Below are 25260 nucleotides of genomic sequence, written 5' to 3'. Positions count from 1 at the left end.
AGGTCCAGCAGCCTGGCTGCCCACTGAGTCCTGGTGCTCCCTGTAGCGCTGTACGGACCCAGAGTGTAGCCTGGCCTCACGCCTTGAGTGGAAACCTTTCCTAAATGGCTGTGTTGATGTTATAGTTTGCTCTAGGACTGAGCGTAAGTGGGCTGCTGCAGGAGCCTCTCCCCTTCTGTCCTGTCCAGCATTATCAATCTTGTGATTCCCATTAATTCCATGATCTATGGAACAATGAGTTTCACATTCAGAGTTTTGCTCGTGTCTGTCTTCCCCCCCGGCATACGGGTGTCTTCACATCAAATGTTAGTATTTTTTCCTCTTTATCAATGTAAAATCTAAGAATGCACTGCCGCCGACTTCCACAACGTTCTCCCCGGTGACAGCCCTGTAACTTTTAGCTTGGGCAGGCCCCTTCTGGCAGCGCCGTGTAAATCTGCTGGAGGGGCCCCGCCAGAGCCTGGACCTTGCTGCCTCGGACCTTCTGGCCAAAAGCGGCTGCTGCTCTTCCCACCTATCACCCTGGGAGCACCCTATAGAAAGAATCAAACCCTTGGAAGAAGCGGCTGGAGGTTCCCAGAGGTTAGGAGGCCGCTGGAGGGACGATAGCCTTGGAAAGGCTCTCTGGGCAGGGTGGCTTTGCAGGGTTTGTGCAGCAGCTTTGCTGTGTAAGCGGGCCGGTAGCTGCCAGGTGTTGCTCTCTGTGGAAGCTGCAGCGGGTTATTTCAGCCTGTATGGGGTTAACTTGTGGATGAAAATAATAACAAAAAAGGAGGCAGTGATTTTGGAATTAGCATGTGACCATGAACATTCCGAGCAGCCATCCAAGCCTGTGGGAGACAAGCTGTTGTGTAAGTCTGGCTTTCTGAGCGTGTCTCCGATTTGATTTATCGGAGATGTCGGCTGTATTTCTGTCACAGATGTGCTGGCCTTGGAGTTCATCGAATCCCAAAGTCAGCTAAACTCACTCAGCTGGAAAAGCGTGCTGTTGTTAGCAGATATGTATTCACCAGGCCAACGGTTCTTTTTAATTTTCTTCCTTTCCCGCTTAGCTTCGTTTTTGCTTATGAATTGTGTTACACTTGCTTCCATTAACGGGAGATGTATTGCCTCTGTCAGCCTCTGAGTAATAACCAAACTGCCCCGAAGCGTCCACAGGGCCAATATATCTGATGGCGGCACATAAAATAGACCAGTGAGTACCACTGGCTTGTGATCCAGCAGAGACGAGCAGCAAAAGAGTACTTTGTTAGATAGTTGACCTGAAAGACTGATACTGCTGCCTTAGGCTGCCAGAAGCTTGTTTTCTGGCCTCAGTGGAAGGAGAGATTTGGTTTGAAGGCTCAGGATGCGCTCTCCTTCCCCGCTTGGTGCCCCTCTAAGATGAAGACCTCAAGTATCGTCACTACTCTCAGCATTTCATTAACGTCCTTCCTCAGCACAGCAGCAGCGATGGTTTGTGTGGCGGGTGGTGCTGGTAAGCCTGGCAAGGCACAGTTTGTCGCGCAGGAGCCGAGCGAGGGCTGTCAGCAGCTCTCTGGGCAGAGGGCCCCAGCAGCTGGAGGATCTAAGGGCACCACTGGGCAGCTCAGCCCACGCAGTGCCCTTTAAGGAGGAGCGCAGAACGCCGGTGAGCCGGGGTGTGTGTTCAGCTACAGCTGTCAGGCTGGAAGCAAATGCAAGCAGCTGCCTAATGCACGCCCGCCCCCCCAGGGACTGCCTGCCCAGGGTGAGACCACTGAATTCAGTCTGTTAAACATACAGCGAGCAGCTGGGTGAGGAGCGCTGGTGAGTTATTAGACTCTAATTAGCCAAGCCAGGGAAATCCGTCATCTGAGTGTTTCTTCTCAGTGGCTCGGCTTAGGCAAGCTCCAGGTGTCGTAGCAGGGCTTATGTTGTTCGGAGCAGCACCCCAAAGGCTTTTATTCCTGTAAATTCAAGATTACTCTCTGGACGCTTTTGAGTCTGTGCAGCATCCCAGCAGGACCCAAGGGATCTGCTATCTCGTACGCTGACTGTGGGTTGCAGGCTGGTGTCCCCAGTTTGCTTCCTCAAGCGAGTGTGTTATCATCTAGTAATGCTTCATCTTCCTCCAGTTGCTTGCTGGGTAGAAACACAAAGTCCGTTTGATCTGGCAAAGTGTTTTCTCTAGGTTTTGAGAAAAATCCAGGTGACTTTATTGTTTCTTCTGTGTTCTTACGCTTGGTTTGTTGGAGTTGGAAACGGTTCTCTCTACCTGTTCTTCCCTCTGAGCAGGCTGTGCATTAGGGAATCATTGTAGCTGCAGCCCAGTAACTCAGCATGTCATAGCTCTTTAATTTTTGTGGGGGCTGGCCTCTGAGCTCTATGTGCTAAGTTGATGGGAAGTATTATAGTTGTTTAATATTTATGCTGTGGCAGTGCTGGAGGCTCCACTCAGTTCAAGATTCCTCTGGACAAAGCACGGAGAATACCCAGCAGCAAGCAGAATCAAGCTTTGTGCATAGAAAAATAACTGTTCTTTTTGTGGTCTTCCCAATTTTTTTCATTGCTTTAAAATATTATTACGGTTGTCAGAGATGCATATATTTATGCCAACAAATGGATGAAGAAGCATTTGTAGTGCTGGGGACTGAGGGGAATATCAGTGGTGCCTTTGTTGAAACCGGTTGCAAGAAGCAAGAGCCTTTAGAAGCCAGGGATGTCTCTGAAAACACATGACGAGGCTCCCTGGGACTGAGCATCAGTGCCAGGACTCTGAGAGAGGGGGAGAGAATGAAGACGCTGAGGAAGCAGCGGTTGCGCACACACTGGTACCATGGGCCGGAGTTAAATCCCGGAGCAAGAGCCTGGCAAGGAAAAGAGCTTGCTGGTTGCAGTAGGTGTGGAGCTGTAAGCAAATGCCATCTCTTCTTGTTTGAGCCTGTGTTCAGGGAAACAGGGATGTACGCACCTTGCAGAGAGAACCGGGCTGCATGGGACTCTCAGCTCCCTTCTCAGGTCATCCATCAGCTGGAAGAGCCTGCGAGCTGGCTCAGTGCTGGCGGCACAGGGCAGGAGGAGCCTGGTCTTCACTGCTCCCCAGGAGGGCTTGTTCTGCTTGGTGCTGAGTGCCCTGACTCACCAGAATCCATTAAAGAGTTACATGCACGTACAGGTTGAGGGTATAAGAGGCAGCACGTTTGTAACGAAGAATGGAAAAATCCCTTTGACTTGCTGACTCTCTTCTGATCTGGGTAAAACATTCCCATGGCCATAGGGAGACAGGGATGCAAGGGAAGGGTTGGAGGAAAAGGTGCCTTGTGCTTAGATCAGCTGGTACTTCTGAAGAAATGCTTGATTTGCTGAAGCCAGCCAGTTGGGTTCCTTTATTAGAACCCTAATTAAGAAAAAAAAAAAAAGCCTTTACCAGGTGCTAGTAAAGGTAAGGGACTGACATTTTTTGCAGCTGCTTCCAAAGTCTTACAAACCTGGATAAGTGCTGTTTGCTTCTTGCTCTTCATTGGTGCTCTAAATAAAGGCTTACAGGGCTGTGGTTGAAAACAAGAAATGTAGTGTTTGAGGATAAATGGTTTGTTGTCTGCTTCTGTTTTAGGAGGGAGATGTCTGGCCAAATTCTTCAATTGAAATTAAGGTGATCTTCAAACCCCGAGAAGCCCGAGTCTATCAACAAACAGCCTACTGCGACATCTCAGGTACGGCTCCTTTCTCCTCCTCCTGCCACCCACCGCAAAGGCAGGGCACAAATACTCTTCCAGCCCCCTTGGTCCCCGTGGACTTGCTAGGAAGGGCCGGTGGTCAGCAGGGCAGCGCCGGCACCTTCCTGCTGTCCCTGTGGCTTCCAGCTGGTCTGTGCAGAGCCAGGGCTTAGGATGCCTGGCTCTGACCACTGATGGCTCTAGAGCAGCCAAAGCAGCGAGGGGATAAGCCTTCCTACCAGGCATTTGCTCTGCTGCAAGGTGTTTGTAAAGGCCAGAGAGCTACACCGCAGAAGAGCTTTGGTGGACGAGCACTGAGCCCCTGTAGACCTGCAAGATGAGCCTTGGATCCATGGATGCACTGTCAGGCTCCTGAGGCGGTAGGAGCTGAGTGAAACGTGCCCCCTGCCCCTGGGTCACCTCCCGCTCTCCAGGCGCTGCCAGACCGTAGGTGGCTGAGCCCCGCTGAGCGCAGGGTGTCTGTGAAAGTACCAGGCGTGTGCCGCTCTCCCTGCGTGGGACCAGTCACCTCGTGGCTCGAAGTCCGTGCTGCATCTGCGTAGTGTTGTACAGGGCTCGCTGCCCTCAGCAGGGTGAGCTCCCTGCCCAGGAAGCACAGTGCGAGCAGCCTGCTAGACAAGCTTTATGCTCCTCCTGGCTGACAGAAGTGCTGTCACGGCTTTTGCTGGGAGCAGTTATCACTGACCCACCGCGTTACGCTGCCTTTGCCCTTACAGAGGTGTGACGGCTTTGCTGTGCTGGCACGGGGCAGGGAATGCTTGCAGCAAGCTCCGTGGTTCAGGTTACCTTGTCCTTCCTCTCCGTCTGTGTGGTGCTGCTTGAGGTGGTTTTCAAGAGCGGGAGGTCCCTGTCAGATTTCCATCCAGGGAAATGATTTTCCCCATCTAAGAGGAAGGAGGTGCGAGGCCAGTGGTCCCCAGCAGCCAGGCTCCCGTTCTGGAGGGTGCTGAGATCACTAACCCAGCTGCTTTGATCCCGTCCTTACTGCTCCAAGCTGACGGATGCAAAGGCCATGAAACAGCTTTTTATTGATACGGTAACTGCGCAGGGTTCAGCAGGCTGCTGGGGTGCGGCTGTCAGCCGGCTGCTGGGCCTTGCTTGGGCTCTTGCTTCTCAGCTCCTGTGCGGTCATCTCTGATGGCAGCGATACAGACAGCAGGTTTTTATCTTTGGTTCTGTTTTGTGAGCTTTGTGCCTTCACTGAACGGATTTCAAAGCTTGTCTAAGTGCATGGGAAGGAATTCCGAAATTGTCTTTTATGCGCAGCATATCTTCTTCAGGGTGCAAAGTGATTGCTAAGTTATAAAGCAGCCCGAGGGCTCAGTTAGAAATGAGAAGCCAGCCCCGAAGTATATCTCCTGAGGGAAGAGAGGGGTCCTGTATCTTCTCGCGGAGCACCTAGTGCTGGTGCCACCCAGCCCGGAGTCAGGGACTGGCTCCGAGGCTGCCTGGAAAATCCAGGCGAACCGAAGGAATTCTGTACTGACATGGCAATCTCTCCCCAGGCCGTGAGACCAGGCTGCCCCTGCGCATCAAAGGGAGCGGCATAGGGCCCCAGCTGCGCTTCAGCTTTGACCAGCTGGACATCGGGAAGGTTTTTGTTGGATCAGCCCAGAGCTATGAGGTGAGCAGTGGGGTTTTCTGGGGTTGGGGTGGATCCTGATGGCTCCTGGGGCAGCGGTGAGCTTTGTGGGCCTGCGGGATTTCTGGCAATGCCGGCAGTTGTGAGCACGGAATATTTGACGTGAGTGAAATGTGGGAGGTTTTGCAGAATCTGGATAGTTTTGATGGGGTCTGAAGGGTGTGTCTGTTGTTCCCAAAGCCCCGATCCCTGCTTTTTGGCAACCTCCCTTTGAGACCAGCTGGGAGGCTTCATGCAGAAAAACCAGCCCTTGACACATGAAAGCACCACCGGGTCAAAAAGGTCAGGATCCAGAGGCTTTTGTTTCAGCCCTAGAATCACTGCACCCTGGTACCCTGGCGGTTAAAAAGCAGCTGGAACAAACGTGTTGTGTTCCGACTCGAGTCCGTTGCAAACACCTTTCAGTGAAGCGCATCCTCCTGGCTCCTGGCGCCGGAGGGAAGCCGGCCAGCCTCCCCGCGCAGAGCTGCCCGCGCAGGCACCGGGAGCGCTTTCCCTGCTGACCAGCCTCCTGCCACCCTTCAGACCTGGTGCACCTCTGGCTCTGTGAACAGAGCAGAGCAGTTCTGGAAATGAAGCAGAGGAGCTTTCTACATGTTTCCCTCCCCCCACCCATGATGGCAAGTTTTCTGTCAAAAAAAACAAACCACCAAAACCCACACAAAGAAAAAAAACAACCCAAAAAAACCAAAACCCCCCCAAAAAACAAACCCCCAAACCCCCAAAAATCTAACCCCCCCAAAAAAATACAGCAACTGAAAGAGGTAGAAAATGAGGCAATACGTCGTGCCAGATGCTTTCAAAAGCTTGACTGTGGCAGGGAAGGACATGTTAAGGGGTTTTCTTACCAAAATCTTGTGCGCTCTATGCATTTTTAATGCTGATACTTTATGGAGTCTATTTATATAAATTATTTTTTTTCATTACTTGAGAAAATGTGAATAAGTAGATGATACTGTAGGTGCTGTATTGAGCAGCCAGACTGGAGGTGAACCTCAGCGCAGGATCCCTAAGTGCAATTTGTAACTAAGGTGTAAAACACATGAGTAGTTTTCCAGTTACCAGTGCAGAGTTGGAATAGGTGAATGTTTTCAACAGCAGCTGCAAAACTGGAAAATAAGGGCTGTATGTCTGCTTCTGTCTCAGTTTTTCTGACAGGTTTTGGGGGGACAGAAATTAGGGAAAAAACCTCCAGAGCCGGTAGTTGGGAGCGCAGAAATGGCAGGATGTCACCTGCAGCCATCGGAAACTGTAGGGCTTTGCTTTTGGGTAGGTCTGGTGACCAACAGCGTGCTGGTACTCACAGGCAGGTGTGGGCGCTCCTTGCTGAACGTGAAGAGAGCTGAATCTCACCAAGCGCCGCAGGATTGCGTCGCTTGTTGGAACAGTAAATAATGGTAAATTGGCAGATGATGGCTGTGAATATTTGTGAAAGAGAAATTCTTTAGACTAGGAGGAGCTGCTATGCACCTCACTCTCGCCCTTTCTTGACGTGTCTGGTTGAGCAAAGACAGAGAGACTCTCGGATGAAAGAAAAGAATAAAATGAGCCTCACTGACGTACCCTAGCAGAGTCGGGGAGTGCTGCTGAAGCTGGTTATAGGGCTGTCCCGAGGTATTTTCCACATCAGATGAGCTTGTTGGCGGCAATGGGAGCTGAATGTGTTTGCCCTTGGCGGGACTGGGCTCGTCTGGAGCAGAAGCAGTTAGGTGGCGATGCGCTAGTAATGCTGTGACCGCCCTTTGCTGCTCTTTGGGGCAGGTCTGCATCACCTTGGTGATGCAAGTCCAAGCGGACTGCTCTGTGTCAGTGGAATAAGCCCAGGGTGACTCAGTTTCTGTGAAGTTATCGCTGTTCTGCATGCAAAAGCCCAAAGGCAGAACCTGTCCCGTTGTGTGTTCTTTAGCTTCAGCCAAGCAGCAACACGTGGCATCTTCTGCCTTTTATAGATGTCTAATTAGAGAAGAAATCAGCCTTCTGTAAGGAAGGAAGATTCCTCATGTATTTCCATTTTGATTTCTTGCTGCTGCAGGCGATCCTGTTTAACAAAGGAGTCATCGATGCCCCCTTCAGCTTGGTCCCTCCAGGGACGGCTCTGGGCTCCTGCTTCTCCTTCCACCCCCAGGAGGGCATCATTTCACCAGATGGCCTCCAAGTCCTCCGGATCTCCTTCAGTTCCACCATCCTGGGGCCATTCACAGAAGAATTCCGGTTCAGTGTGGGTGGGTCCCCTGAGCCTGTGACCTTGACTGTCAGGTGAGGAGGGTTCTAGGAGCCTGGTGGGCACATCTGTAGCCATCTCTGGGTAATCATCTCCCACCTACCTCATTTGGTGATGGAGCAGAGAAAAAAGGGTGTCGTCTAATGTCTTAGTCGAGCACGAGGGTGACGGGTTGGTTTGAAACCCACTGTGGTGCTGAGACCAGCTTTTCCCTGTCCCGGTGGTAACAAAAGCTGAATGCTTTGCAGTTCTTTTTAACCAAGCCAGTTCCTCCTCTGCCTTTGTCCTTACAGGGGCTGTGTCATTGGACCAACTCTCCATTTCAATGTACCTTCCCTCCACTTCGGTGATGTCTCCTTTGGTGAGTGTGCCCTGGGCTTGGACTGCAGGTCGGGAGGTCTGTGCCTTACTGAAATGAAGCACTTGAAGAGCGTCTGTCGCTTGTGTTCCTCCACAGCAGCCTTCAGGGTGTTAAAAGCAGGGCTGCCGCTTGCTCAGGTGGTGTTTTACTGTCGTGAGAGCAAATAGGGCCAAAGGAATAGCAAGCCAGTATTTTTCTGGTGCCCTCAGAGCCTGCTCAGCCCCAGCCTCCCATACCTTGGCGACAGAATGATGGTGAAAGCCTTTGTCCCAGAAGGGCCCAGGGGTTGGGGCTGCAGGAGAAGGGCGTTGGAGCCACACGCTAGCCTGTGGCTGCTCAGGGCGAACGCTCCTGCTGCAAGGCGAGGACACCACTTACCCACTTGACCTTTAGTGTGAGATGTTGATTTGTGCCGTGAGGGCTCCTGGTTATCTAAGCCCAGGCAGTAGCTCTGTGTTGGGCACTGATGTCCCCAGAGATGTGGGCTCCTTCTCCTTCCCCAGCTGAAGCGCTGACGGAGCGGGTGGCTGAGCCCCAGTGTCTCCATTGAAATGCAGATTCTGATTCTCCGTCTCGAGTCTCACAAAAGGCTTTTTACTGAGATGATCTAAAGTTTAAATGTGAAATCAATTGCGGATTGATTGAAGGGCCGTTATCATTCTGCACCCTGGATGCCTCTGTGTTTTCATGATGTTTGTGGGCTTTTTAAAGTAAACTCATTACCTTCCCCGAGCCGCTTCCCCCTCTCCCTGCATCACCGCTCTGCCACTGCTGTGTTACCTTTTGAATAAATAAACCCACAAGAAACGCACCAGGCAGGAATACGGTTGTGTAATAGGAGATTCATCCTACTTAATCTGATTTCGTTAACAAGGCCTTTTCAGCTGAAGGCAGCTATTGTATTTTTGCTTCTTGTAACTGTGCTGCTGACTGTTGTCTGCCTCTGGCGACTTCGGTCCCATTTGGGGCTGTGCAGTCTGTGTGTGTCCTTTCTGTGCCCCCCCCACCCCCCGGCCGGAGTAATTGCTGGCGGTGGGCAATGCTCACTGCTGATGGGCACGGAGAAACATCTGCTGTGCCTGCAGGTGGTTTTCCTCCCTGTCTGTATGCAAATAGCGCTTGGTAAGCAGGGCTTTGGAGGTATCTCCTTCTGGCAGAGCTGGTGTCCGCTCCAGAGCAAGTTGCGGGCTGGTGTCCTGCCTCTGCAGCACATCCCCTGCCACCCAGTGTGGTTGTATCACTGGTTTTCCATTAGGGAAAGCAAGTGTCAGAGCTAAAGTGATGTCAGGTGTTGCGGGCAGTAATCAAAGGCAGCGAGGATGTGATGTCCCCATTTGTTAGGTAAGGCGAGACACGTTCCTGCTCGTTTCTAAGGAAGCGTCAGGTTTCCTGCAGTGGGGTGGGCTGAGTTGTCCTGTGCTCAGTCGTCCTGTGCTCAGTCTGGTTGCCCCGAAACGGGAGCTGCCTTAGGGATCCTGCCTAGGGAAGCTGCATCAGAGTGCTGTGCATCATGTTGTAGTGCCCAGTTTCGTCCTTCCTTGTTATTGAAGAGAAGCTACAGCAAGGAAAATCTGCTACTTTCATATATTGAAAACCAGGGGAATGTTCATGGAGTTAATGGGGAATTTTACAGGCTGAATTTTCAGGATAAATGGTCTGTCTGGATGCACGCTCGTCAGTGAGAAAGAGTTGGGGCTGGTTTGGGGGCAGGTGAGAGGGCTCCTCACAGTTAGAGGGAGACTTCTGCTCTTCAGCACCAACACCGCTGCCCATTGCCAAGGAAGCAAGCTCGGCCGTCGAGAGAAAAGGCAACTTCAGTCACAACTCGCTCCTCCCTGAGCTTCTCAGTTACCTGCCGTGCACATTGACAAGAGCTCAACTCCAAGCAGGGTTTTATCCTAACAGGAGAGTCGCAGCAGGAATCGCAGCGTAACTGGGGACTTAACTGGTATTTGTCTCACCTTTCCAGGCTTTCCTCACACCCTGTCGTGTCGCCTCACTAACACCTCCTTGGTGCCTGTGACTTTCAACCTTCGCATTCCTGGCGATGGCTCAGGACAGCGCAGCATCACCAGTTTTACTCAGATTTCAGACAACGCTTGCCTGTCCTGGAGGAAGGGAGCCCAACATCACGTCGAGCCAATGGAATTTACCATAATGCCTTGCAAAGGCACCATCCGCTCCCAAGGAGCCCTGGATATCCAGGTATGGGATGAGCCCGGCCATACGTGCTTCAACAGGTGGAGCTGCAGCGCTGCTGGCTTTGGGCATAACCGAGTAAGAGATGGGCTTTTGTTAGCTGGGGGACTCTGGGATGGAGCAGCGTTTTGTTTCCAGAGTCGTAAGCCAAGGATCACGTATCGTGTGGTCAAGCACAGAAGCCGTGCGTGTGTTTCTGAGCTGCTTAGAGCGATTTGTTTGATTTGAAGGGGGCCGAGGAAGGGTGAGGACGGAAGGTGGCTGTTGAAAAGAGAGATGCCATTGCCTAAAGCAGTTTGCTTTTCTTCCCGGTCTTATTTTTCCTCTCCTGTTGAGCAGGATGAGTTGCATTCACTGCAGCGGGGGCTGAGAAAGCTCCAGCAGCCATGAACAAACTGCACAGCTTTTGCTGGGCCACGTTTTGCCCTCAGCTTCCCAGTGTAAAGCTGAACTCGTTCTGGGAAAGTCAACAGATCTCCCCTGGGTTCCCGCTATTGTAGTTGAGACGAAAAATTGGTCCCTTAATACAGTGGTGAGTAGACCATGAGTTGTGCTTTGATTTAGCTTACACGTGCCCTGGTGTGCAAGGTGTATTTCACAGGTGGGGTTTGTCAGCACGAGTTTTGTTACTGGGAAAGGCAGTGGTCCACACGTGGAGCAGCAGCAGAAGCAAGGCAAAACACTCCCTTTCCTTAGCGTGGAAGGAGAAGGGCAGGACACCACACGTGCGTGGCTGATGGCTTCTGGGAGTGCTGAAGTATTTGACGCCGCTCTTCTCCTCTACCAGGTCACCCTGTGTTCCAACACGGTGAGGCAATACGAGCTGGCGCTGGTGCTGGACGTGGATGGTGTTGGCCAGGAGGTGTTGGCGCTGCCTCTCACAGCCAGGTACCGGCGCTTTCCTTGCAGCTGGCCACCTTTCCCCGCGTAGCCAGGCCCAGCACGCTGCCTGGCGTGTGGTGTGCTGGCTGCCGCCCCAAAGGAGAAATGGTGCTTCATGAGCTGGTTCTGCCCAGCTCGCTGTGAGCACAGCCGTGCTTTGCCAGCGGCCGTGTTGAGAAGCACCTGTGCTCCGTGCTCAGGGCCATGCCTTTCTTGTTCTGTTTTGAAGGCAACAGTGCTTATATTCCTTGTTGGCCCGTCGTCTGGGACTTGAGGAGTAACGAATCTGCAAAGGGCTGCCCCTGCTTCTCCCTGCAAGTGGTGGGCTTGTGTTGGGTTGGCCCAAAATGCAGCATTTGTTTGGAAGGCGGCGAGCAGCCTGCTGAAAGCTGGGGTCTGGCTCAGTTAATGAAGGCGTGTGCAAATGGGAAAGGGGCTTACGGCAGGACTGGTGGGGGGAAACTAAAGGGGAAACTCGTCCTTGGTGTGGCAGGTGAGCTCAGCTCTCTCTGGTTCTCTTGAGCATGAACGTTCCCAGACTTAAGCCAAAAGCTGCTCTTGCTGCAGCCACGCTCAATGGCGTTGCGCCGCAGCGGGTGCCAGTTTAACGACGAGAGGGACACAGTTCGCTGGTGCTGTTCCCTCTCCCAGGCAGTCAGCCAGGCGGTGCCTGGGCTGCAATTTTGTAAAACGAGTGGGAATGGGAAAAGTCAGTGTGTGGGCTGGTGTGTGGAGGACCCAGGCAGCTGCAGGAGCTGGGAGAGGCTGGTCACCCACTGCGAGAGGCAGGCGGTGCTGGTGCCCTCCATCGTGGGGGCAAGCGGCTGAGGTTTCAGGCAGGGCGAGAGCGGTACGGGAGAGGAGGGAGTTGCTTTTACTGAGATGCTGGAGTCTTGTTTTTCTTGAGCTTTGGGGAGCGCTGGTCCTCAGCGGGAAGGCTCCCGCAGAGCTCGTGCCTTGCTGGGACTGTGGGAGGGTCCTTGCCGGCCTCCTGGGGCAAAGGAGGGGCAAAGCTTGATGAGAGAGCACTGGGGCAGGGCACTGGGCAGCCTCTGCCACGGGAGTCTGGGGCTGCCCCTCCTTTACAAGAGTCTGTTGATAAAAAAGAAGTTAGAGGTGAGTGATTGCTGTAGAGGTAGGAAACGTCTATCTGGCAGAGACAAATGCCTTGTGTCTATTTCATGCTGTTTGGGGAGTGAACAACTTCTACATTCTCTGTGTCTCTAATTCCTTTTGGTCATCTCTTCACCCAGATGTGTGGTTCCTCCGCTGCACGTGCTCAGCCCTGTTCTGAGATTCGGACGGTGCTTTCTGAAATTCCCTTACGAGCGGACACTGACCCTTGTGAATGACAGTGATCTTCCAGGCTGCTATGGAGTCCTTCCTCAGGTTTGGCATTGCGTTCGCCTCCTGCCCTCCAACGTCGTTATCGAGGGGTTTATTAGGAAAAAAGGGGGTTTGGAGAAGACCTTGCTGTTTAGTGTTCAAACCTAAAGTTTTGCAGAGAACGGGAAGCTACCTGAATATGAACTTCAGGAGCGGTTTGAACTCTTTAGGAAGCAGTTTTGGTTCTAGTCTTTGGGGTGCTTTCATGCAGGAGAACTTTGAGGGTTGTGAAAAGCAGCTGCAAGGAGGCCGCCAGCACTGGAGTGGGTGTTTGTGGGTGCAGCAGCTTTTGGACCCTGTGAGGATGCTACTTAGCCCCATATAAATCTTGCACCTTGTGTTGCGCTTTTCTGCTTTCTCCTAGGGATTTTTAAAAATGTGGGTGAATTGCTGTTGTGGTAGATGTTAAGGAGCTTGAAGTTTCCTCAGACTCTGAGGTTCTGTCAAATTCTGACAATTGTTGTCTTTGATTCTGTCCCTTATAGGAGCACAAGGAGGATGCTGCTGTGTGGTACTCCAGCCCTGTGCCGTGTGGGATTATCCAGCCTCACAGCTCGGTGGAGATCCCGTTTACGCTGGAAGCCCAGGCGATGGGAAGGCAGGACACTATTGCTAGTGTCTCAGTGTTTGGGAATGAAAGATCCCCGCTGGTGAGTGCTAGGCGAGATGCGTGCCTTTGTGTGACTCATCTTGGTGGGGCATAAAGTGTACTGGTGTTCTGCCAGGGAAAAGGAGAAGGTCATAATATGTGGCTGGTGTGGACAAGGAAAGAAGGGATTCGTGGCATAAGTAACAGCTAATGCCTAGAGAAGGGTGGTGTCCTCGTAGGCATCTGAGATGGTGTTTAATTATGGGCGTGTGAAGCGGGATAACAAGCCCAGCCTGAAACCCAGAACAATTCCTGGGTCTCTCGCTCTCCTGCATCATTAGATGAGCAGCAACTGCTGCTTCATTAGAACTTTTGTTCAGGAGCACACAGGGACATTGCTGCATGCCGCTAAAGCAAGGGCGGTGTAGGAGGCCGTGCTGAAATGATGATTTCTGTAAAGCTGGATTTAAGCTTTCATGAAAGTCAGGTCCATCCCACCTGAGAAATATCCATCATATCTCTTTGCCAAAAGCCCCATCCAAAGATGCATGAGACTCCACGCTGCTTGCATCTGGAGCACAGACTGTTGTGTGTTTGGTTTTTTTTTTCCCTACCAAGCTTGGAAAGGGGTGAGGCAAAGCATTCCTTGACTAAAGCCTCCTACAAGACATTGGCATTCAGGCATGTACAGCAGCAACAACAAAGTGTAGGCAAGAGAATGTTGTATGTGGTGTCCTGGCTTCCACTGGCTGAAACAGAGAACAAATTTAGTTAATAATTTAATTTTAGAACCTTTTTAATTTAAAAGGAGATTAACTTTTGAAGCAGCTGTTTTAAAATGTCTTGTCCTCTCTCTGAGCACAGAAGGGGATATCAGAGGATTCCTGAGAACCTGAAGCTTTCTGTAACGGAAAGGAAGGCTGGCATTTTGAAAGCAAATGCAGGGCTATAAACTTTTTATAAAATGAATTGAAACGATGATGCCAAATCCCCTGGATGCCACTGATCATCTCAACCCCGGCTGCTGGGGATGTGCATGTAAACCAGTCAACAGCAAGGCCAGGCAATGCAGGCTTTGCAGGGAAGTCTCACGTTTGACAAAACAGTTGCTCGCAGATAGAAGGCATGCTTCCCTGGAAGAGGAGGGTTTCTCCCCACTGGAATAGCCAGTTGTTTAAATGTCACCTGGTTTTTGAGCTGCAGGTCCCTTGAAAAGCTTTTACCCTTGGGCTAACAATTTATAAATTGAAAGTTGACCTTACCTTAATCTTTTCTATTTGGCCGTGAACGTGTCGACGTTTTGCCCAAAGGGCGAGCATTTCAGCTGGAGAATCGTAGCTGTCCCTAAAGAAAGGACTAGATGCATTGCGTTTTCTATAGGTCTGTCTTCTGGTTGCAGTGCAGTTCCAGTAGTTCCCTGGTAGCTGACGCACCCAAAGCTTTCTGGGCTGGCAGAAGAGCTGGCTGTCTTGTTACATGTCCTGCGCTGGTGGCAGATCCTACCCGTACGGCTGCAAGTCTGACCTTGGGAATCGCTGCAGCGTGTTCCAATAGAACTTCAAAGCTCGTTCTTGCCTTCGGCTGGGGTGCCCAGTGTCGATGCCTGGTCTTTACCGCCATTTCAGGCGGAACGTGGTACAGATCTTTCATCCAGGTTGTGCAGAGTCCCTCCACAGCTCTGTTGTCGGGTATTTTGTTTGCAGGTGACCGCGTGCCAGCTTCAGTCTGGTGTGTGTCATCTGCATGAAGGAGCTGGTAAATCCCAGCCCTGGCGTTACTGGTGGCAAGGCAGCCTCGTGTGCCGCGGGCAGGGGGTTTGGCAGCTGACCGCTGTCAGAATAAGCGGGCACTCGAGCACAGCTGTCCGCCAGGGTCAGATGCTCTTCGTTCCTAAGTGATCAAATGTGACATGACCTACCTGTTGACAAAGCCAGAGGTGCTGGGGGGTGGGGTGGGGTGGGGCGGTGGCTGGTGGCTGTTTCTGTAGCTGTGGCAATATTGCTGATGGCAGAGCTGCCATCTCTTCTTGCTGCCTTTCCCTGTGCCATGTTGCCTGTAACGCTGTTGCATGGCATTTTTCTTGTCCCTTTTAAGAACCCTGTAGACGAAGGGGTTGGGGTTTTTGAAGCCCTCTCCTTGGTGGTGAGGATGCGTCGTGTTAGTACACAGGCTGACAGAAGCCAGCTTGCCTGGGCATCCTCCAGATGTTGTTCTGCTCATTCCCAAAGAGCTCTGCCCTGCCTTTGCTGCTGCTGTCCCGCTGTCACCAGGAAGCTGAGCTGGCTGGCGAGGCGCAGCTCTTCCCTGCAGCTCCTCCTTCCTGGGAGCTTTGGGCAGCATCACCCAGACATGCATCGTCGTGCGTGGCTTCAGTTCCTTATTTTTGAGGCCCCAGCCTTGGTAGGTGATTTTTTTTGGTGCTTAGTTGCATGCATCAGTGGCCTGTCAAGGGATGAGCATTTCTGGATGCTGCTGCTTCTGGCTGAGTTGGGCTGGTGATTCTGACAGCTGTCAATGCCACTTCCTTGAGCCAGACATCATTTAAGGTTGTACACGGTGGAGGCTGGTTTCTTTTTCGGTTAAATCGTACTCTGTGCCCTCCAGTGAATCATACAGCATCTGGTCAGCATTGGGAGTTTTATGCATTCAGATCCTGTTGAAGTGTTGAGGTGTTTGGAACCAGTAAAATCCACAGCAAGACTGGACAAATTCTCCTTGTTTTTAATGATGTGGGAAGGTGGTTTAGCAAAGGGATCCGTGTTCCTCCTCCAGTAGTCTGTGCCAGTTCTGCAAGGAGAAAGCTTTTTGGGTCTGACTGTCAAGAGAAAAAACACCGCTTGAATGATGTAATGAATAATTAATGCCTGTTATTCATGTCATACCGGCAATGCACCTAGGCACACATCAGATGTGTGCAGTAACTTGCACGATCTCTGCTCTGAAGAGCCTGCTTCGCTTCTGGCTTGTGCTGGTTTTCAGAGGTGCATTTTTGGGAATGTCAGAGAAGTAACTGTCCAAGTGTCACTGTGCAGCAGCAGCGGTCAGGGAGGTTTGGGGCTCGGCTGAGCAGCAGAAGGAGCGGAGCAGGCACAAGGCAGAGAAAGGAGAGCTAACTGTGGAGGAGGTCTGGAAAGGAGAGCGTGGGACCCAGGGTTTCTCTGTCCCCTGAGAACGGGAGCTTGTGGCTTTCAGATGGGATCGCTCCCGAGCCTGCACTTGCCCCAGGCCTTCTGTTTCAGCCTTGCAACACTGAAAACTTCCAACAGCCGTACTTATCGCCCCGTCGAGGAGGAACCTTAGAGCTGTCTCATATTTTTTAACTTCCCCTGCTTTTCTTTTTTCTTTCCTACCTGCTTCCTGGAGCAGAATGTGTCTTTAGTGAGCATTGGAGAAGAACCGGTTGTCTATGTGCATCCGAGGGAGATAAATTTTGGCAGTATTCAAGTTCTACAAGATGCGTCCAAAAGTCTCCACCTCTCCAATCAGGCTGTCATCCCTGCATCCTTCTGTGTAGAGATGGTAAGTATCTGTGGGGCTGTTTCCCAATGAAAATTGACTGGTCTGTAGCAGCCTGTGGCTTGATTTTTACATGCACCGTTTCCATATTGCTGTCTCGGAGAGAAAGCAAGGCATTCCGTCCCAACGCAGCGAGAGAAGCCTGGCTCTGGGGGCAGTTTTAGCTGGGGCACCCCTCAGTAAAGTAGACAGCTTGCATAGACGCTTGTGCAGAAAGGAGTCTGGATCATCTTTACAAGTTTTCCCTTTGTTTTCTGGAGGGTATTTAACGGAGAGTCGTGTCTTTGGAACTCTGAGATCAAGAGGCCCCTGTGGCCCTTTGCTCCTGGAAGGGCATGGATTTCCCGACACTTTCCCCATTAGGTCTGCGTTTGCTTTGTGTCAGACTGCTGTTTGTGACAGTCTGGGGTGTGAAGTTTGTCCTCAGCCTGCTTGTGGTGAGGTGAGTTTCACACCTGCTGGGGGCCCAACCAGCTGTGGTGTTGCACAAACATGTAACGGTAAGGGTTGTGTAGCTACAGGGTCTGTGGGCTCCGTCGCGTTGCAGAGCATCTCCGGGGGCCAGCCGCAGGGAAAGGCCGTTGAACTGATGGAGGCCGCAGCTGACAAGCTGCGTGGCAGGTGGCAGGAGGCGGTTGGGTTGCTGCCCTGGCGGGGGGGGCAGGGCTGGTGCAGCCAGGGAGGGCTCTGTGCGGAGGCTGGGTGGGATGTGCCGCTCACTGGAGGTGGGATCTGTGAGGGGCTTAAAAACAGGGTTGGGGGGAGGTTTGTTCTGCTCCACGCTAGGTGGGCTGGATTTGTGGAGCTGGTTCACCCAGGCCTGGCTCTGTGGGCTTGGTTGGGTCTGCGGGTAAAGCATCAGGCAGCGTGTGAGAGGCCAGGCTCAGCCTCCTGGGCCAAGGAGGAGGGGGACGAATTTCCTCCTTGCTGCTTTTCCAGCTGTTTGGGGGACAAAGGTAACCTCCAAGTGGGGGAGGGATTCCCAGGGCAGCTTTGTCTGAATCCACCATGAAAACCCACTTTCCATCTGTGGCGAGAGCAAGCCACCAGGGATGGCTGGTACTGGTGTTGAAATGATGGGTTTGCATGCCTGTCGCAGGCAGTGACCCGCAGAGCTGTTCGGGTCCTGCTGCCCCGGTGCAATGCCTCCCTCCTCCCCGGGCAGCTCGCGGTGTAGCCGGGGGGCTTGCAGGGTACATCTGCCCCTCCGTTGCCTCAGGGCCCTAACCCATGGGACTGGGCAATAAAGCCTGTCGTGCTTCACCGCCGTCTCTGCCAGTCCTGGGGCTGATCAGTCACTAGAGCAGTAATACGAGGCGGCTCAGGGACGGTTTCTTTCCCTGCAATAAAGACGGGCTCTGCTTGAGCAGTGGCTTGGACCAGATGATCTCCAGAGGTCTCGCCAGCCCCAGCCGCGCTGTGACTCTGTGTGTGTGATGATCCCCCCTGCTGACTCCACGGGGCCGAGTTCCCCCATGGTGAGCATCTCTGCTTTTCAGGGCAGCTGCTGCTCTCATGGAGACGTGCCAGGAGGCAGGTCCTGGGAACCTGCTCCATCAGCCGCTTCACCAAGGGCTCTTCAGACAGACTCCGGGCACGGTGCTGCTGAGGCTGCCTGATGGGAGCAGCGCGGGCGTGGGCGAGATGTGCCCGAGCTGCACCCTGGCCCTCAGCAGCTGCCTGCTCTGCTGCTCTTTTGCTGCCCCAGTTGAAGTTTTGCCCTTGGCTGCCTTACGCTGCCTGGCAGCTCCTTGACGGGAAGCAGAGGGGACTGAATAATTGTGGAGATAAAGCCTGGGATGCAGTCGGGCGTCAGGGTGACGCGCACGTGTCCACCTGAGAGCGGAGCAGGCTGGGCTGTGCCTTAGCCCAGCTGATGGGTGACACGGGCATCCTTCATTCCCCCGTGTCCCTGAACCCAAGCCTTGTGTCCTGTAAAGCGCCAAAGCCACTGCTTTGATTCCTGCTTGGAGGTTGCTGCAGGGGGGCGAGCCGTGATTTCCCTGTCTCCCATTTGTTGGCCAATCTGCAAACGGTGGCTGTGAGGCTCAGAGATCATGGTCTCCACTTGAAAGAGCAAGTTATTGACTGAAATTTTCGCAGGAGCGTTGCATCGGGAATGTTATGCACACTGACCGGCAGCTTGACAAACTGAATGAGGTTAATTGAAGGGGCAGCAACAGGGCAAACGAAAGGCTGGTGTCTTGTTTGAAACAGAAAAGGAAGATGCTGTAATGCAGATGGCCGTGCTGCCACCCCGATGGTACTCTTAACCGTCGAGTGAAAATTGCTCTTCCTCTTAAGGCAAGCTTGCTGCTCGCTTTGGGGGAGACAAGATCATTACCTGAGCAAGCCAGGATGATTTGTGGTGAACTTCACTTTGGGACAGTGACTTCAGGAATTACTTGCAGTTCCCCTCAGGCACCAGCTTCCCTGTACCCCTCTCCTCTCTGCTGGGTGAGTTGTGTCTGTTGTGTTCTCAGTTGCAGGGAGCAGCAGGGAGCATCTCTGCCACCAGAAGAAAATAAATAAAACCCTGCCAAATCTGTGTGTTGAGATGGGGCTTTTTGGGTGGGAAGAGGGTTGTAGGGACTGCATACCTGCGTCCTCGGTTGGCTTATCCCTGCTTGCCAGGGTGTCTGCAGATCTGCGACCCTTGGGACCAGTGTGTCATCCTGTGCTCACCCAGTGAATCCTGTGTCTGTCGGGTGTGCTTTTCCCTGTCAGATTGCTTTCCCAGCTGCCAGGCAGCCCAGCCTGCTAGGGAATCCTCTGGATCCAGTGAGGGGGGGATTTGTGTCTGTCTTGGGTAAAAAAAGACTGGAGCAATGGGTCAACATGAAGGAGCTGTTGCAGCTTAGCTGGGGGCTGATGTAACCTGCTGATAAAAGTGGCTGTTTCTCCTCCTTGCTCCGCTGTCATCTTCTTTTCCTGCCTCCCTAAGTGCCTGATTTTTGCCATATTGACAAGTGCCAAAGGCTTGTTATGGATTGATGGAAGTGTTTGCTCTCCCTGCAGAAAGGAAAAAGCATCGTTCTTAGATCATTTCCTACTTGTTCTTTGTCATGCTGTCTTCTCAGGGATCTTTTGTGTGACTGCTAAGGTTGACATCTCTTGGCATCACAGAAGGCAGCTGCGTATCACGTCTCTGTGATCAGGAAAGAAAAGACAGGCCTAGGGTGTAATTTTTCTCAATCAGTGGCAGCTTTCTTCTGCCTGCATAACCCCCGTGCTGGGTCTGTTATGTGCTACCGCAGGGTGGCAAATGGTTTCCCAGTGCCTTGTAACGAGGAGGAGACAGAAAAGCTTCCTTGGGGTTTCCTCTTCTCATGACAGTCGTAATGCGGGGGTCCTGTCTCCTTCAGCCTGAGCCCTGAGCTCCCGGATCCAGAGCCCTGTGCTCCAGGTGAAGCTCGCTGCTGCCTGGTTTCCAGCAGTGCTTGTACAGCCAGCTGGGTTGTCTTCAGGAGGGTGCCTGGTGGCTCAGTGCAGATCCCCGTCTGCGTTCCCGGGGATGAGCTGCTGCCACATTCAACTGGAGCTGACCTTGCAGCATAGACCAAGATTTCGTTGGTTGGTTGGTTTTTTTTTTAAAAAAAAAAAAAAAAAAAAGCTGTACCTGGTTATCTTGTCACTGGGATTTGCTGTGGATAACTCCATGGATTTTTCAGGCAGCGTATAAAGGCTCTTGGTCAGGTGCGGTGTAAGCAAGGGCAGAACACGCAGTTCCCATACTCTCTGCTCCCCTGTAGTGCAGGATTTGTTTCATTTACTAATTTCATTGCTTATTCCCTCAAGCTTTTGATGACATTGCTTTTATTAATGAAATGGCCATATGGAAAGACCGCAAAACACGGAGATAAACTTCCAAACAGTGCTGATGCTGCTTTAGTGACTCTGTTTCTGGGTCTGGCTGATGGGCGATTCTGTTGCTCTCTGAGCAAACCGTGCAGGTTGCGGGCAGTGAAGGCTTTGAAGAGCACATCAGCATTGTCTGCAGTTCTCCCCAGCTACTCTCGCTGAAGTCGGAGCAGACTTCAATCAGCAAGAGGATGGTTTTCAAATCTACTGTAAATCACTCCCCCCGCCCCCAAAGCAGCTGAATAATTGGCCAGCCTGTCAGTGTTTGCTCATAGTGAGACAGAGGCAGACAGTGCTGCGCCCTTCTCATGATATCTGCAGTGCTGTTTAGAAATTAGGGTTAAATTAACTTTCCAGGGTACGGGCAGCACTAGCCCTGCATATGTGGCCTCTTCCAAGGTGAGCAGAAGTTTTGAAGATGGATAGGCTTAACTCTTTCCTGAGCTGTCCCACCAGAGCCTCATGGTGCTCCAAAAGCTCACCTTTAGAGTGAAACCCTTGGTTTGGCTTTAAAGGCTGTGTTTTGCTTATACACAGCGGTACCAGTTTGTGCATTTCCACCCAGTTTGGTTTTGCCGGAGCCCTTTGTTGTAGCTGACAGGGCCTGGAAACACACAGCATCAGTCGTGAACAGGGCTCGTGGCCAGGAGCGTCCAGTCTCATGCTGGTGAGGGGTTGTACCAAAAGCTGAGGAAGGTAGAAGGCTGTTTCCCTCCCAGTGTCACTCAGGCTTAGGTCTGGGGCATGTGGGCCTTAAAAGGGGGAGCAAAGGTTTGGAGGAGACCTTGGAAAAGGTGCCTGAAACCTGGCCTCAGGGAAGAGTTTGGATTTTATGGCATCCGGTATCTTCTATGGGTTCATGGTCTTTCAAAATTGCTGTGTTTCAGTAATGGAAGAAATTGTTACTCTGCTCATCTAGGAGAAGGGAACTTGTCGCATTGTGCTGCACCTGCTGGCCAACAGGGTTCAAGAAGGGTAGAAGTCTTCAAGGCAGTTACGCTGCTACAGGCCAGAGTGACTCAGCTGAGCTCTCTTCCCAAGGGAAAAGCCGGAGGATTTTGGTTGTTCAATCCTGTGCTTGGCAGCAGCTGGCCAAGCCATGGCCGTGTCCTGGCTGGAGAGCCCCGATGTGCAGAGTGGTGGCACTGGTCTCCCCAGCCCAGCGGGGAGGGCAGATGGGACCTGGAGGGCTGAGCAATGGCCAGGGGACACAAATGGAGACAAGCTTTGCTGGCTCACTCAGCAGCTGCTGTTAGCTGAAGCAAGTGTGACAAATTGGGCTCCATTGTCGGTGGCAGTGAGTGCCACACTTTAATTCTTTTTTCTTTTCTTTTTTTTTTTCCACTGGCTTTAGAAGCTCTGCCTCGATTTCACAAAACTTCTCCTTGCTGGTGCTCTGGGGCAGAGGCTCAACCAAAGCGGTCCCCCTGCTTTTGCCGAGGAGATGCTGGTGCCGAGGTGCCAGGAGGAGGCTGGTGGCTGGTGGGAGCATCCGGCCAGCCTTGTGCTCTGATCCCCACCCTGTGGGCCTTAGGGTGCTTCTGGGCTCTTTCTGCCACTGGCAGTTTGTGCGGGTGAGGAGTCACTCTGCTATGAAGAGCACAGGCTCCCGCCCCTTAGGACAGCTAAAGCCCCTGGGACAAGGCTCCGTGCGCAGCTGATGTGGTGGGGGGTTATTTCCCCTTCGTGCGTGACCCCCACTGGGGGCGGTGGATCCGCCTGACGAGGTGTGAGCGCTCTCTCGCCAGAGCTATGGCTTGGTAAAGTACAGCTGCATTTTTCATGTTGAGTTCTGCTGCTTCTTCCACTCGTGCAAGGCTGGAATGACCAGATGGCTTCAATTAACGGGCTCAAAGTAACTTGCAGAGGGCAGCGTGGTGGGTCCTCGGCCATCCCTTGGGGCAGCCATCCAGCCGTCCATCTCTGATGCGCGCTGATGCCCGCTAGAAGCAAACGTTGGCAGCTCTTATTCCCAATGAAATCTGTCCCAGGAGAAGCTAACGATCTCAGCGCTGAGCTTCTCGAAGCGGTTGATGCCAGCCCTTGCCTGGCGCTCTGGCTCTGGCGTCCAGTGGTGCAGGCTCCTGCAGGGACAGAAATAGCTGCTGTCTTTGTCTGCCCAGCACGTGCAGCTATTGCATCGTGTCCTGGAGCATTCACGCCTAAGCAAGGAGCAGGGATCTTGTCAGAAGTTAGATTTTGGCCTTCAGAGCAGGGGGATGGATGCTTTTAGCGTGTTCCCAAGGGATTTCTTGTCTCTGGGACACAACCTGGACCGGTGTAGGCAGAAGCTGACCTAAAAACCTGAGCGGAGCTGGTCCGGCAGAGCCTTTTGGTCCTGGCAGGTCTCCTGTTCAGCGGTGCACTGTGCTGCCCCTGGGACCCACACCAGATGCTAACGGAAAGGATGAGGATGCGATGCAAATCGTGCTCCTCCGGAGTGGGCTGTTGGCCTGGCAGGGCACGGTGGGTCTGCGCTGGGTCACCCTGGGACACTGCGAGTCTGGCTCCATCGAGACAGCCTGTCATTGTTCCTCAGTAATAGTTCCTTGGGTACAACTTACTGCGCGGCTTGTTGCCAAGCTGTGATAAATGAGCTTTGTCAGATAGCAGACTTGCAGATTCACCTCTGGAGCAGAGCTATCGGGTCTCCTTTTCAAGCAAGCTGCTCGGTGTCAGCGTGAATCGGAGGAGAAGTTGTACATTAACGTCAGTGAAAACCTAACGCCCACTGGCTCGGTGTGAATGAGCTGGCTGGGTAGCCCTTGGCTGGCGGCAGCGCAGCCGATGCCTCCGAGGCCAGCGACCAGCTGCAGGGACCACAGGGGAGGGTTGGTGGGAATCCTCCGTGGTCAGTGAGGTCCCAGTGTTTACCCCGTGGCAGCCACCTGCCTCCATCCCAGTCTCGTCTTGCTTTTTTAAAAATTTTTTTCAAGACTCTTTTTTTGAAGCCCTAGAGGACAAATTAAATGGAGCTGAGTGTATAAATGTTGCTGGTGCCTGGAATCGTTTTGATGCCTTTGGCACGCTCCGTTATGGGATGCAGGCATGCAGCCCTGACCTGCTCTACGTGGAGGGCACAGCCAGCCTAAGGAGTTAGCGTAGCGGGAGCACCTACGCTTGCTGCTGGGACCCTGAATGCTCAGCAAGTTATCGCTTCCCTGGCCTCCAGCTAGCCTTCACCTTGTCAGCAGAGGTCATTTTGGAGTGTTATTTTAAATGTTTCTGTGACTTCGAAGTGCTGCTTGGTTTTCTGCTGCTCTTCTCCCTTGGGCTGGCTGGTGTCCTGTTAGAGCTCAGAGCTGCCAGCCCGCCGGACAGAAACTCGAGCTAACTTCACCTGGATCGAGCACTTGCTTTTATCATGTCAGGCCGCTGAGCACACCGTTGTTTTCTATTTAAAGGAAAAAAAAAAAAAAAAGAAAAGGAAAGTAACCCTCTCCTGGACAATACTGTAGAGTTTTGGATGAGTGGTGCCTGTCATCCCAAACACAGCGCTGAACTGTGATGCATGTAGCACTGATGCTGTGACGGACACTTGAAAGCCACGTGTCTGCATCCCAGTGCATTTCCTGCTGGCCCGGGAGCACTGCGTGCATTTCTTTTCTGCGAGCTTGCTCCTTGTGAATGTGGCTTTAGGTGGGCTGGAGGGGTCCAGCGCCTCTGTTGCCCCATCTGTAGAGGGAGGCCCGTGAGGACCCAGAGGAAAAGAGTGCTTGGGAAGCCCAGGCCATGCCCACAGGGCACATGTCTTGTGGTTTTCTTTCTGCTTCTTGTTTCGCTGCCCTGCTATAAACACTTAGAGCTGACTTTGCCAAAGCAGAGGGCCTTGGGGCACCTCACTGCAGGTGATGATCCGTGGGAACAGAGGGCTGCAGCCCTTGAGGGGCTGTTGAGAAGCCTGACTCTTGGGAAAGAAGACTTTGGGGTTTCATCAACCGCTTTTGCAAAGTTATTCTTTGGGGTCTCAGCAGTATCCCCCAGCCGTGTGGCTGCTGCGGGGGGACTGGAGCAGTCCTGGCTTCCTCTGGCCTGGAGCCTTTATGGCAGAGCTGGCCACCGTTGTCGGGAAGCCAGGAGATATCAAGTGGCTTCCCTGGGTGTGCCCTCCAAGAGGGAGGCTGGAGGGACAATAGCATTCTCCTGAGGGTGAGCATCCCTTGGGTCAGACAAAGCTGGGTTAACAAAGTGAGTCTGTTAAGGGAGGGTAAAACAGAGGTTGTATGAGCTCCTGCACGGGTGCTGTTTCCAGGCACTGTAGCTCAGAGTTGGGGAAACGAAGCCTTCATGGTTTTTACCCTCATGTCTTTAATCCTTTTCTGCATCCCGCAGGAGACCAGGGTCCATGGTTTCCATCCTAAGTTACTGTTTGGCTCATCTTACAGGCTGGCAAACGCTCGCGCTGGAGGATTGAACCCAGTAAAGGAGTGATCCCCCCCGAGAGCGAGGTGTCTGTGGCCATCATAGCAAACTTGGACGACACCGAGAGATTTGAGGATGAGGTGAAGGTGTCCATAGAGAACAGCCACACCTACGTCATCCCCGTCCAGGCTGTCGGCACGGGCACAACGATTGTCACCGACAAACCCATTGCTCCGGAGCTCAACTTGGGCCTCCGCTTCAGGTAGGGATCTCTCGGCTCCCACTTCCCACGTGGGCTCGGCAAGGAGTTTTGCTGTAGTCCTTCAGGCTAGTTGTTCTTCAGTGCTCGAGGTCCTGGCTCTGCTTCACCGAAGCCACAGGAACTCCGTTAGGAATGTTCTATGGCCATTTCAAAGTCGTTAGATACCCTCAGAAGCTACCAAAATGGAAACCAGTTGCTAGGTTGTCCCTGACTTGTCTTTAGTTGGAATATGTTTATTTCCATACTTTATCAAAGAATGAGCTGGAGGAAAACAGCAGGTC

General features: G+C 52.6%; 1 pseudogene; it reads left to right on the top strand.

Moving 5' to 3' along the window:
- The window catches only part of LOC130159849 (hydrocephalus-inducing protein homolog), a 98440-nt pseudogene that overhangs the window by 25298 nt on the left and 47882 nt on the right, over positions 1-25260 (top strand).

This window comes from Falco biarmicus, chromosome 16, assembly GCF_023638135.1.
Source record: "Falco biarmicus isolate bFalBia1 chromosome 16, bFalBia1.pri, whole genome shotgun sequence".
Taxonomy (NCBI): domain Eukaryota; kingdom Metazoa; phylum Chordata; class Aves; order Falconiformes; family Falconidae; genus Falco; species Falco biarmicus.
The sequence above is the reverse complement of the archived record's forward strand: the minus strand, read 5'-3'. Positions and strand labels throughout refer to the sequence as shown.